The 15,149-nt window shown below is 41.3% G+C and overlaps 1 long non-coding RNA gene across 1 annotated transcript in view; it reads right to left on the minus strand.

Moving 5' to 3' along the window:
- LOC144248894 (uncharacterized) overlaps positions 1-4,604 on the minus strand; it is a 30,071-nt gene extending 25,467 nt beyond the window's left edge. The window contains exon 1 of the long non-coding RNA XR_013342075.1: positions 4,540-4,604. This is a non-coding gene — a long non-coding RNA (uncharacterized LOC144248894). The remainder of the gene's footprint in view (positions 1-4,539) is intronic.
- Between the last annotated feature and the right edge of the window lie 10,545 nt (positions 4,605-15,149).

The raw sequence follows: 15,149 nt of genomic DNA on the forward strand, positions 1-15,149 counted from the left end.
CTATTCTTAATCAATCTTGAATATATAAACAAGTGTAAACATCTCATGAAATTGTCATTGACATAATAAAGCCACCTTTGCTACTGATTTTTTCAAAGTGATGTTATGAACAGCTAGTAAATAGCCAAGAGCAAATATCTGTAGTGACCCAAACAACATCTGTAACAGCAAATCAATAACACCTTTCACAATTTTATTTAGAAGAGCAGGATATTAATTTAACAGTTCTTATTTAGGGCAGAAACTTGACGTAGAAAATATTTGGTAATGCCTGTACACATACACTGGCACACAAAGATGTATGGGGAGATACATGTTTATATACAGATACCTAGTTTGTATGTAAATGTATCATACAAATCAAAAGTCTTAATAGTCAAAATAATTCAGTTGTAGTCCCAACTGAAGAACATCCAACTTAGCTGATATGGAGGCATTAATTTAGCACAGTAAAAGCTTGTAGACAGTGCCATGCCATAAAGTCAGGTAGGGTCAGCTCACTGAGGACCATTTAAACTATCTGTTGTAATGAGAGGTCTGTGTTGTAGGATAGAAGAGTGGCGTTTTCTACAGAAAAACTTGTAGAACGTAAAAATGCAAACTGCAATAAAATAATTGTGATAACTTTAGAGTAATATGATCAAAAGGGAGATAAACACAGTGCAGTGTAATCCATGCTGCCTATCAAGAGAGAACTCTAGAATAAATTTTTTCCCAAAATTTTACTTAGAATTAATTTTAAAGGAATAAATTGTCTTACTCTAGAAGACACAAGTGCACTAAAATTTGTCTGATGTAGATGATCATGGGGACAGGATGAAGGAATCTTGTGTACATGATAGGTTTAAGAATGCAAACAGATCCTGAATGCCTCAGAAAAAGAAAAAAAAAAAAAAAAAAAGAAAAAAAAAGCAAAAACCCAGGCTTCTGGTTTACCCAAATTATTTACACCAATATTTTGCAAGTGGCTTATTCCCCTAGGAGCAAATTCAAAGTCAGAAAGGACTTATGTGATATAAAATATATAAAATGAAAGGAGCAAATTAACCCCATTAAGGAAGAGAAAAAGAGAAAGAAAATAAGAACAACAATTAGAAGATGTCAGAGAAAAGTTTATTCTTCTACCTGAGATTACTCTTCTAGTTTTCTTGCTTCTTAATTTTAGAATTTCTCAAGTTATCAAGATTTTTTAAGAAGTGCTACACTTCATGTAGAAACATGCTGTGTCTTTTTTCCAGGTATTTTGCAATAGATGTATGACATTCCCTAATTCAGTGTTTAATGAGTAACACCTGTACATATAATTTAAAGGTATTGAGTGATCTAAACAGCAGAAATGATCCTCAGCTATCCATAGGAAATTATAATTGTCATAGCTTTGTCTGATATAATGTTAATTTCTTCTCAGTAGCTGGTACAGCGCTGTATTTTGGATTCAGTATGAGAATAATGTTGATAATATATTTAGTGGGTGCTAAGGAGTATTTATCTTTCGTCAAAGACTTTTTTATATCTCATGTTCTGCCAGCAAGGGACAATGCCAAAAGTTTGGGAGGGAGCCAGGATGGGTCACTCAAACTAGCCAAAGGGATATTCCATACTGGATCTATGGATCATGGCCAGTATACAAGGCAGGGAAGTTCTATAAAGGGGGGCTGCATAAAAAGAGGTCTGTTTGGGATGGGATCTGGTATGGGTCAGCAGGTATTGAGCAATTATATAATGCAACACTAGGTTTTGTTTGGGTTTTCTTTCTATTATTATTGTTATGAATTTTATTATTGTCCATTATTATTATCAATAATAAACATGTTGTTTGTTTATTTTAATAAAAAGTTCTCATCTCAAACTACAATTTGATTCTTATCCCCATTCCACCATGGAGGGGTGGAGGAGAACCAGCAGTTGGTGCTAAGTGGCACTTAGTGCTGCTAAGTTGCCAGCTGGCCTTAAACCATAACAGTGGTTAGAAAACACCTTAGAACACTTGTTGACCAACTCAAAACCAGTTTCTACTCCCTAACAGAGATATAGCTCTCTGGTCCAGTGTCCTGTGAATTCCAAAGGAAATGGAGGGACAAATCTTTCAAGACATAGGTGTTATATGAAAGAATTAACTGTGAGCCCCCACTCGTATCGTAGTCAGAAAAGACATACAGTATAATGTTCTTGTGTCAAGACTAATACTCATTTTGTGGAATTAAATTACTTTTTTTTTTTTAAGCAGAGCAAGAACTCAAATGAGCTGCTTCCAATTGCTTACTATGGATTAAGTTTTGCTATTCAAATACCATTTAACACTTTTTTTTTTCCACTAGATGTGTTTTTACTGAGGAAAGATACTATTTATCACATGTAAGGCTAATAGAATCTATATTTGTACCAGATTAAAATTAATTGAGCTGAGAGGTTTGATTCCTGAACTCATTTAATGCTGGTACCTACTTCTCCAAATCATCTAATACTCTATAAATTTGTGTGTGTGTATTCAAAAGGTGATTATATGCAGCCACCTGCATATAAAGTTCATTCTAATGCAATTAGATTATTTAATGATTAAAAGTGTTTTTTCATGACAGTTGTAGTGTATCAGGCTCAGAACTGAATATCACCTGCTGGCTGTAGAAGTGAAGGTCTATAATGGGAGTAATTTTATGGCAGCACTTACTAGAAACTAATACTGATCCTACATTACAGTAATTATTTTATTGTGTCAGATACCTATTTAAGAAGAAAGAATAATTTTCAGGAATTATTTTCAAACTATTGCTACACAATGAAATAGAAGGTAAAAAATCAGTGTATTTTATGCAGTGTAAAGTATTATGTCTCCATAGGGGTATGGTCAAATTAAGCACTCTCAGAGACACCTGAGGAGCATTAAGCATCTTTAAAAGATTGTTGGTTTTGTAAATTTTAAAAACTGAGAGAAAGGAAGGGACATAAAGGGACATAATATATTGTAATATTACTGTATCACAAAATAAAACCAGTTTCCAATATCAACCAAAATAGTTTAAGAATATTTGGCTTTTACAAACTTTGGATAAAAATCTTTTGTTCATGACCAATTGATTTTGCAATTTCTTTAACAAAGATTGAGAAATTCTCTGCCTTTGGTTTTTTTTTTTTTTTGTTTAATTTTTGCAAATGGAGGGAATACTTACTTTTGGCCCATTCCAACACTTACATGCTAAAATCCATGTTCTCATGTATGTTGAACATATTTGAATGCCATTATTTTTAGCTTAAAAGAAAGATTGATCTCCTTAAAGGGAGAAAAGGTTTCAGGATTGGGTTTCAAACAAATTAAATTTATATTAAGACTTATAAAAATGATATCTGAATTAATATCTAATATAAGGAGAAAAAAATATATTTCAATTGCTCTTTTTTATTCCTGAACAACAAAGATACATTCATAAATCCCATAAATCACTGCATTGTTAGCAACCTCACACTAGAAGAACACACAAAACCTAATCGATAACTGATCAATAGAAAGTTGACCTTTGCTGGAAGTCACAGAAAGATTCCTTTGATGAAGGTTAGAACCCCTTCGTGCTGAAGCTACTTAATTATTACAGGTAATTGAAATCTGGTCTTTACTGAAATGATGTACAAAGAAAACAAATTACTTGCACTCCTTAGTTGGTTTTATTTTACCACTTCTCCAGAACTGTAAGAACAAAATGTTTTGAAGACACTTCACAACTGAGGATCATGAAATGCTGCTTCTAGGGTCTTAGTCTTGATTCATTTGAACCTTCTTAAATCAGAAATATTTCTACAGAAATCAAGTAATTTGTACCATATTAATCTGACATAGAATCTATCAAGAAAAAAATCTCTGGTTTCATTCAGTTTTTCTGGTTTTCTATGCAATTATAGTAGCTGCTTTGGCAGATATTGTCACATGTTTTTTTCTGGTGGATGGAAGTTTGTTGTTTTTATTCCTATGAGCACTCTGCATGGCCTTCAATAGCTAATTATATTAGCCTATGGAAGCTATTTTTGCACATTTCTCCAGCTGGTGATATATTCAGTTTGAGTGAAACAGGGATAATATCATGGAAAAAGAACATAAAGTCTTAGTAATTTCACCACTATGAGCACTTTTTTCCCTAAATGAGGTATGTAATTATCAAACTTTTTCTATATTGTCATATGGTTTAACCTTCATTGAACTAATTAGGATGAAGCTTAAAATTACTTGCTGTGTAACTTGATTAAAGAGCTGCATTTTTTTCCCTTTCAAGGAGAAGCAGAGGGCAAATATAGACAACTGTGTTAAAAAATTTTATCAATGGCACACAAGACAGACAATAATTAGAAAAGGATCAGGAGTTGAGGTGACCTATATAAAACAACCTTCTGGCCAAACTGGACAAACATCTTTGACATAGGTAATATTGTACTATGGAAGAAAAGAGGGAAAGGTGAGATTTTACACATTTATTTTTATGTCCCAGTGTTTCTACACTACTTATCCTGAGACGTACAAAAGTTTTAATTAAGAGAATGATGACATGTGCTTACCTTTCACAGCAGCTGGGTCTAATGCACCTCATTCTCCTTGTGAGCAATTTTGTTCAAATTATAACAAATTCCTCTATATGCAGTCATCTTCCTAATCTATAAATAATTTTATTAAGTAATTGTCAGGGGCTGAACTCCCAAAAATACTTAATGGAAGCACGTGACAGAACAGCTGATTCCCTTAGTCCAAGAAACAAGCTGGCAGTAAGCCTGAACATATTGACTCTCACGTTAGGCTAGGCTCTTCAAACACATGCATCCACTGTTGCTGATCAAACTTCACTACAACACTTTTTCTGGTTTATTCTGTAGTGATGATCAGTACTCGCTGACATTAAGTCAATATTTCGAAGATGATTAGGAGACAAAGTGCTTTGTTTTTCCTATTCAGACACCACTCAGCTGTGATCCATACTTCTAAGTCTTTACTATTTTTGAACAGTCAAGAACCAATAGCATCTGATGCAATTATTTTATAAAAACTAACATTTTTAGAATACTGCCAACTGGCAAGAAGAGGAAATAATCACTTTAAAGAGTCAATATTTCTTATTATATTTCACAGTCCATGGTCTCCTGACTTCACAGGGACAGCCAAGTATCTACCTGGAGACCAATTTCCTGTGTATGAGCAAGGGATAGGTCTGCTTCTAGGTGAAGCCTGGAGCCCTGCAGTCACCCATCCCAGGAGAGCTACAGGAGTTCACTGCTCTCTGTATGTCTTTATTGCTCCCTAGTGAAAATCAAGGCACAAAGATGTGGCAGGCAGATGGTGCATATCCAGGCTGCTGAGTGCTCCATATCCACAAACCCATTGGTTTTATTTAGAAAGTAACACATTCCCCACATCCTGCTGGCAAGCTATGCTGCAGTGTTCTTTCTCTGCATAATTGACCACCACGTCTGCTAAGAATTTCCTGAAGCAGGACACTGTTACAGAGCTAGCTAGACCTACCTCCTTCTGTATGTGAGACATAGGAAAGCACACACACACAAAAAAAAATAAAATTAAAAAAAAAAAAGAGAGAGAGAAGAATAAAAAAATCTCCCCTCCTCAAGAAAAGAGAAAAAGGCTTTAAATTCATATTGTATTCTCATGCTCCTAAGTAAATCAGTAAGCAGGTAATATGTACCTTTCAACCAAAATTAAAGGCTTTTCCTCTCCAACTTTCCCAATTTTAAGTAAATGATAACCACAAAACCTAGAAAACTACACAAAGATTTCATATTTAAGGTTTAGTACTGTAGATGAGATACATAAAATTCTTGTTACTGCATAGAAACAGGTAAAATATATGCATGTATATTTCCCTAAAGTCACTACAATGATTTTTCTTTTTATGTGTTTAACATTCTAGTTTGCCATCCAGACTTTATAACCATTAAAGGAAAATTATATACCTTAAAAAAGGATTTTCAAATGCTGGTCAGTTGACAAAAAATATGTAACTCAGAAAAGAAACACAAGTATAAATTATTTGTTTTCTTACAATGAAATACTCTAAGAAAATGTCCTGGGTTGTAAGATAAGCTTGTATTCCATTTGCCATCTGTCGAAGGCGAACCGGTTGGACAGGTTTTTTGTTATCTCTCTCAGAGACAATGGTTTGTGTATACACCTTCGACTGATTCAATGAAGGGCTGAAAAAATGTAACACGGTGAGGGGTCCCACCCAGAGGGGGGAAGCAGCTCTCTCCCTCTTCTTCGCGGGACTCCGAGAGAAGCAGCTCTCTCCCTCTTCTTCGCGGGACTCCGAGAGAAGCAGCTCTCTCTCTCTCTGCGCGGGATTCCCGGGGAAAGCAGCTCTCTCTCTCTCTTCGCGGGATTCCTGGGGAAGCAGCTCTCTCTCGCTCTCTCTTCGGCGGCACTCGCAGCGAAGCAGCCGGCGCGTTGAGCCGACGGCGGCGGAGCTCAGAGGCAACCCCGGCGCAGAGGAAGACCGGCCCCACTGCCACCAGATCTTCAGAGGGAAACTATACCCTTCTAGAGATCACCACTGCAGCTACAATTCACCAGCCACTGCAAGGGAAGCAAATTGTCCCAGTAGAACTGATACTGGCACCCCGCAGGTTCTGGACTTTTTTCTTTCACTGGTTTTGTTTGTACCGATTGCATTTGCCTTTGTAAATTGTTGTCTAGTTTTCTCCTAGTAAAGAATTGTTACTCCCACTCCCATATCTTTGCCTGAGAGCCTTTTAATTTAAAGATCCTCGTAATTCAGAGGGAGGGGGGTTTGCCGTTCTCCATTGCACAGGAGGCTTTGCCCTCTTTCACAGACTCCTGTCTTGTCGAACCAAGACAGAATTTGGCGCATCAACGTGAGGCCCGAGGGCATTGAGAGGGAAAAAGGATTAACAGTTCTTAAGTAATTTGGTTTTGTTGTGTGTAAAAACATCTTCAGCATCACCATGTGGTCTAGTTTACCTTGGTTTGGGTGGCATGTGATCGTAGCTATACTTTTCCCATTTGCAGACCCTTATCTAAAAATGGGCCCTATAACTAAGGCTACGGTGTCTGTTATCAAGTTTGGCTTCTGGGTTAATTGGGTGAGGAATTCATGGATCTTTAATTTCCTCTGGAAGGCAGGTACATGGATTCATAGCTATCACACGTTAACTGTATGTTTTTGGGGTTACTTTAATAACGGTACCTACTGCGAGGAAATAGCACCTGGGCAAACTTTCTCTCAACCTTTTAACCATCTTTTTGGGTCTGCTCCACCAGTTCTCAAAGGGTTAAGATCCTTTATAAGTGCTAATGATACCATACAATGGGTGGTGTTGCTGATAGTCCTGTTATATTTAGCATTCAGAGATAAGGGAAGATTAACCTGGATAACTACCCTCACACCTACACCACAGACTCGAGATGCTGCTGCTCCAGAGCCTGACCCTGCCCCACAGCCCACCTCAGAAATGAACCGCCCAGATTGGGTGAGGGTTCTGGTTAAGGAGATACGAGAGATGCTGAAGGAGTGCATTTCCCCAGCTGGTGAGAAACCGGCCCTTTGCCTTGAGGAGGGACAGTCTAATAGTACAGCTGTGGAACCCACAGATGTTACAACTGTCCAGGTTCCAGCTGAACCACAAGGGCAGTCACGGTCAGCAGCAGTGGCCCCGGTAGAAACAAGGAAGTCTAAGGTGAAAGCAGAGCACCCTGCAGATAGGGACAGGAATGGAGGAACCTCACAACCCACAGGGGAGCCAGAGATTGCTATCATCACCGAGTCCCTGACGTACGAAAGTCTTCGCAATCTGCATAAAGACATTGTGCGACGAGGGCGTGAGGCTTATGCTACCTGGCTACTCCGGGTTTGGGATCTTATGGGTACAGGCGTGCAGCTGGACGGTGGTGAGGCAAGGAACTTGGGACCCTTGACCCAGGACTCAGGTATAAATCAGGTTTTTGTAAGGGAACCAGGGTCCCTTTCTCTCTGGGAGCGGCTCTTAATGAGTGTCAGGGAGAGGTTTATCCACAGAGAGAGAATGCAAGAGCACCATCATAGAATGCGCTGGAAGACCCTCGAGGAAGGGATCCAACAGCTGAGAGAAGTGGCAGTATTGGAGGTACTCTTTGGGAGGGATGGACGACACAATAATGATCCTGACAAGGTCAGGTGTACGGGACAAATGCTGTGGAGTCTGGCAAATCTTGGGCCATCTCAATACGCCACCTTCATTGCAACGATCAATGCTGACACCCACCGGGAGACAATAGGTTCTGTTGCCAACAAACTTAGGAATTATGAGAGTATGATTAATGGCCCAATGCAGGCTCATATCTCAGCTGTGATTAAGGAGTTTAAAGAGGAGATGAGGGAGGAGATAAGGAAGGTTAATACAGCACCCGTGAGAGTCACAGGCCCCAGAATCAGCACCCAACAATCCCCAGCTAGAGAGAGAGGGTACACCCCAAGGGCTAATCTGTGGTTCTTCCTGCGTGACCATGGGGAAGACATGGGGAGGTGGGATGGGAAACCCACTTCTGTCCTGGCAGCACGGGTCCGTCAACTCAAGGAGGGAAACTCTAACCGGGGGAGTTCCACCAAAGTGAAGGTAGCCTCAGCCTCCCGTGACCAAGCTTGTGGGTACGATCTGTCAGACCCCCTTGAAGGGACCTCTAGTATGTATGCCCAGGGAAGGAATGATAACCAGTGTTAGAGGGGCCCTGTCTCTAGCCAGGGAGAGGCACGGGAAAACCGGATCTTCTGGACAGTGTGGATCCGATGGCCTGGCACATCAGAGCCACAAAAATATGATGCTTTAGTTGATACTGGTGCACAGTGTACTCTGATACCATCGGGACATGTGGGGGCAGAGCCTGTTTCCATTGCTGGTGTGACAGGGGGATCACAACAATTGACTCTGGTGGAAGCTGAGGTGAGCCTGACTGGGAAGGAGTGGAAGAAACACCCTATAGTGACTGGCCCAGATGCTCCGTGTATCCTAGGCATAGACTTCCTCCGGAACGGATATTACAAAGACCCAAAGGGACTCAGGTGGGCTTTTGGAATAGCCGCTGTAGAGGCAGAAGACATTAAGCAATTGAACACCTTGCCTGGACTGTCAGAAAACCCCTCTGCAGTAGGACTCCTAAGGGTGGAAGAACAACGCGTGCCAATTGCGACCTCGACAGTGCACCGCCGGCAGTATCGGACGGATCGAGATGCCGTGATCCCCATCCACAAAATGATTCGGGAGCTGGAGAGCCAAGGGGTGGTCAGCAAAACCCACTCACCCTTCAACAGCCCCATCTGGCCTGTGCGCAAATCTGACAAAGAATGGAGATTGACTGTGGACTATCGTGGCTTAAATGAAGTGACTCCACCGCTGAGCGCTGCTGTGCCGGACATGCTGGAACTCCAGTACGAGCTGGAGTCCAAGGCAGCAAAGTGGTATGCCACCATTGATATTGCTAATGCGTTTTTCTCCATTCCTCTGGCAGCAGAATGCAGGCCTCAGTTTGCTTTCACCTGGAGGGGCGTGCAGTACACCTGGAACCGACTGCCCCAGGGGTGGAAACACAGCCCCACCATCTGCCATGGACTGATCCAGGCTGCACTGGAAAAGGGTGAGGCTCCAGAACACCTGCAATACATTGATGACATCATTGTGTGGGGGAGCACAGCGGCAGAAGTGTTTGAGAAAGGTGAGAGGATCATCCAGATACTACTAGAAGCTGGCTTTGCCATCAAGAAGAGCAAAGTCAAGGGACCTGCCCGAGAGATCCAGTTCCTGGGAGTGAAATGGCAAGATGGACGGCGCCAGATTCCCACTGAGGTCATCAACAAGATCACAGCTATGTCCCCACCAACCAGCAAAAAGGAAACACAAGCTTTCCTGGGTGCCATAGGTTTCTGGAGAATGCACATTCCTGAGTATAGCCAGATTGTGAGCCCTCTTTATCTGGTTACCCGAAAGAAGAATGATTTCCACTGGGGCCCTGAGCAGCAACAAGCCTTCACCCAGATCAAGCAGGAGATCGCTCATGCTGTAGCCCTTGGCCCGGTCAGAACGGGACCAGAGGTCAAGAATGTGCTCTACTCTGCAGCCGGGAACCATGGGTTGTCCTGGAGCCTTTGGCAGAAAGTGCCTGGGGAGACTCGAGGCCGACCACTGGGATTCTGGAGCCGAAGTTACAGAGGGTCTGAAGCCAACTACACTCCCACAGAGAAGGAAATCTTGGCTGCCTTTGAAGGAGTTCAAGCCGCCTCGGAGGTAATTGGCACAGAAACACAACTCCTCCTGGCACCCCGACTACCGGTGCTGGGGTGGATGTTTAAAGGAAAGGTTCCTACTACCCACCATGCCACTGACGCAACATGGAGCAAATGGATTGCCCTCATCACTCAACGCGCCCGTATTGGAAACCTGAATCGCCCTGGGATTTTGGAGATAATTACGAACTGGCCAGAAGGTGAAAACTTTGGTCTCACTGATGATGAGGAGCAGGTACAAGTGACAAGGGCTGAAGAGGCTCCACCATACAACCAACTACCAGCAGAAGGGACCTGCTACGCTCTTTTCACTGATGGTTCCTGTCGCATTGTAGGGATGAACCGGAAGTGGAAAGCAGCCGTATGGAGCCCCACACGCCAAGTTGCACAAGCTACCGAAGGAGAAGGTGGATCGAGCCAACTCGCCGAACTCAAGGCCGTTCAGCTGGCTCTGGACATTGCTGAAAGGGAGAAGTGGCCAAAGCTCTACCTTTATACTGATTCATGGATGGTAGCCAATGCTCTGTGGGGCTGGCTGGGAAGGTGGAGGAAGGCCAACTGGCAACGTAGAGGAAAGCCAATCTGGGCTGCTGATATATGGAAAGACATTGCCTCTCGGGTGGAAAAGCTGACGGTGAAAGTCCGTCATGTAGATGCCCATGTCCCCAAAAGTCGGGCTAATGAGGAGCACCGAAACAACGAGCAGGTAGATCAGGCAGCAAAAATAGAGGTGTCAAAGATAGACTTAGATTGGCACCATAAGGGGGAGTTGTTCCTGGCTCGATGGGCTCATGATGCCTCAGGTCATCAGGGCAGAGATGCCACCTACAAGTGGGCACGAGACCGAGGGGTGGATCTAACCATGGACAGTGTTTCCCAGGTTATCCATGACTGTGAGACGTGTGCTGCCATCAAACAGGCCAAGAGAGTGAAGCCCCTATGGTATGGTGGGCGGTGGTCCAAGTACAAGTATGGGGAGGCCTGGCAGATTGACTATATCACACTGCCCCAGACACGCCAAGGCAAGCGCTACGTGCTGACCATGGTGGAAGCCACCACTGGATGGCTGGAGACTTTCCCTGTACCTCATGCCACTGCCCGGAACACCATCTTAGGCTTGGAAAAGCAAGTCCTGTGGAGACACGGCACCCCTGAGAGAATTGAGTCTGACAACGGCACCCATTTCAAGAACAGCCTTATCAACACCTGGGCCAGAGAACATGGTATCGAATGGATATATCATATTCCCTATCATGCTCCAGCTGCCGGCAAAGTTGAACGGTGCAACGGACTCCTTAAGACTACCCTGAAGGCACTTGGTGGGGGAACATTTAGAAACTGGGAAATTAACCTGGCAAAAGCAACCTGGATGGTCAACACCCGGGGGTCTGTCAATCGAGCTGGCCCTGCTCAGTCAGAACCCTTACACGCAGTAGATGGAGATAAGGTCCCTGTAGTACATATGAAAGGTATTTTAGGGAAAACTGTTTGGATTAATCCCACCTCAGGCAAAGACCAACCCATTCGTGGGATTGTCTTTGCTCAAGGACCTGGTTACACTTGGTGGGTAATGCAGGAAGATGGGGAGACCCGCTGTGTACCACAGGGAAACTTGGTCTTAAGAGAGAACTGGGTGTAAGATTTCATGGTGTGCAGATGGAAATAGAATAAGGGGTGGATAATGTCCTGGGTTGTAAGATAAGCTTGTATTCCATTTGCCATCTGTCGAAGGCGAACCGGTTGGACAGGTTTTTTGTTATCTCTCTCAGAGACAATGGTTTGTGTATACACCTTCGACTGATTCAATGAAGGGCTGAAAAAATGTAACACGGTGAGGGGTCCCACCCAGAGGGGGGAAGCAGCTCTCTCCCTCTTCTTCGCGGGACTCCGAGAGAAGCAGCTCTCTCCCTCTTCTTCGCGGGACTCCGAGAGAAGCAGCTCTCTCTCTCTCTGCGCGGGATTCCCGGGGAAAGCAGCTCTCTCTCTCTCTTCGCGGGATTCCTGGGGAAGCAGCTCTCTCTCGCTCTCTCTTCGGCGGCACTCGCAGCGAAGCAGCCGGCGCGTTGAGCCGACGGCGGCGGAGCTCAGAGGCAACCCCGGCGCAGAGGAAGACCGGCCCCACTGCCACCAGATCTTCAGAGGGAAACTATACCCTTCTAGAGATCACCACTGCAGCTACAATTCACCAGCCACTGCAAGGGAAGCAAATTGTCCCAGTAGAACTGATACTGGCACCCCGCAGGTTCTGGACTTTTTTCTTTCACTGGTTTTGTTTGTACCGATTGCATTTGCCTTTGTAAATTGTTGTCTAGTTTTCTCCTAGTAAAGAATTGTTACTCCCACTCCCATATCTTTGCCTGAGAGCCTTTTAATTTAAAGATCCTCGTAATTCAGAGGGAGGGGGGTTTGCCGTTCTCCATTGCACAGGAGGCTTTGCCCTCTTTCACAGACTCCTGTCTTGTCGAACCAAGACAGAAAATAGATCAACTAATTTTATTTTGGATGAAAATCAAATCTGGGGGAAAAAACCCAACAAACTCAAACAAAACCAAAAGAATCCTTGAGATGGAATCCTTGCTTTTTAGAAATCTTTAGATATGAGTGGTTTATATCAGATTAGGCTACCCAATTGTCATATATTTATTTTTAGGTTATCAGAAAAAAAAAAAAAAAAAGAAGAAAAAGTTTTATAGAAATGATTCAACACATTTTGTCAGGAGTCACTGTGATATTTCCTGATGCTGAATTATGACAATATGGTTTCATGACTTGACTTGTAGGCTGTACCAGTTTATAAGATAAAGACTAATACCCTTGTCACTATTTAAACATCAAATGACTGATTTGAAGAGAAGTGTTACTCTTGAAAAGACATTTCAGATGGAAACATCATTATTACTATATAAATATTTCCTAGATATTTTTCTTTTCTTTCCCTTGAAGCTTGGGATGAAGAGTAGAGGGTTTATTTCCCCTAAAAAAAAGTCTGCAATCTCCAGATTTCAGATTGAGGACTTGCATTTCACACAAAATAATATGTAATTTTTTCAGACTTACTTTCAGTAAAAATTGAATTAGTTTTCAAAGCCACTTAACGTAAATGAAGTGTGCTGGATCATTCTTCCTTCTTTAATATATTGGAATGTTATATTACAGATATAAAAAGGGATTAAATTATTCCAACCAGTTACAATAGTGCTTAATCAATACAAAACTGTAACATTTCTCTGAATTGCAATTTCTGAAAGAAAATATTTACCCTGTGTTGTAGTTATAGAGAGACAAGGACTTTGGAAATGCATTCAGCTTATATTTTTATCTGCTACTTGTTATTGCAAGAAAATCTGAGACTGCTCCCATTAATGATTCATCTAGCATTAGAAAGTAGGGGTCGTGTCCTACTGGAACTGAAGTATTTGACTGAATGCCTTTGAGATAGTTGTGAGAGAATGGCTATTGACTGAACAAATATTTTAGAGGGGAAAAATTTCCTGTAGGAACCTAAACTGCAGACTTTGCCTTAAAATAAGAGCGTATGTTGCAATAACATGGGCAGCCAAAAGAGCTTTATTTTTATTTGAAACACGTAGCTTTGTATACAGTCTTTGAAGAGGAGAGGTCTACAGAGGGGAAAATGTGCAATAAAAGTGTACAGTATATTAGAAATGAGACTCTGTGTAAAGTACTATAGTGTCACATCATTCTGTCCTGCTACTGCTGAAATAATTCTTTACAGAAAATTCAGATAAGTCAGGAGAAAGTGGTGATCAAAATAGATGTCCAGCAGTCATTAGTGGAAGCTGTTGGGAGGTGAGTGCTTGCAAGAAGCTGTGAGATCATGACTAATGAATTCAGATGAGTAATTAAAGAGAGTAGCATTGAAATACTGATTTGAGAATAAGGTAATGGAAAACTGACATTCTTCATACACGGACAGGAATGAGAGGAATGGTAGCTATGTGAAAAATTGGTAGACTATTTTGGAAATTATAGGGAGTGGGAAGGTCACTAGATACAAGAGGAATGAAGGAAAAAGAAGACTGTAAGAGAATCAGAAAAAAAACAGTAGGTAAAAGCATGAATCCTGATGATAATACTGGGAAAAATAAACAGCAGGGGAAAAATGGAATAAAAGAAAGTAACAAAATATGGCTGGAGGGGAATAGGAGAAGGTAAATTAGCATTTGGTATGTACAGAAGAGGATATATGCTTCACTGTTAAAATAAAATCAATCAAATTAATTAATCTACATAATATGGATATAAAAATATAGCAATCATTTTGGAACACCATTTTAGTGCAATAGGTGTTGTTAAGCATTCTAGAAAAGGTGTAAAAATTCTTGTTCAGAAAACTATAAACATTAAACCAATTCTTCATGTGTAGGTAAATCAACATTGTTAATTTATTATATAAATTGCAAGAAGAGTATCAGAAAAGGAGAGTTCTCTTGCATTGTTATTCGACATCTTAGTTTCAAAAATTCTTAAACTTGGACAGAAATAGCTTCAGAAGTGTTTTTATAATTAAGAATAATTAATTATTTTAATGTTGGAAAACTCTGTTATTTACCTAACTATTTAAAAATACTAATAGAATGGAGAAAATATTTGGAAAACAGTCATGAATTCTTAACATCACCTTCCACCACAACCACCCACACCACTTGCATTTCTCTCAAAGAATCATACTTTTCAAACAACAAAAAAATGTTACAGCATATTTGGTCTTGAAAATTTGAATTTGGATACTTCATAACTGGAAAATTTGGTTGTTTATATGTATAATTTGTGGAAGAAATCTAGATATATTTACAGGACATAGACTTGAGGTATTAATGGGGAGGTTTAGGGTGGATATCAGGAAGGATTTCTTTACAGAAAGGGTGATGA

Source organism: Lonchura striata, chromosome 2, assembly GCF_046129695.1.
Source record: "Lonchura striata isolate bLonStr1 chromosome 2, bLonStr1.mat, whole genome shotgun sequence".
Classification (NCBI taxonomy): Eukaryota; Metazoa; Chordata; class Aves; order Passeriformes; family Estrildidae; genus Lonchura; species Lonchura striata.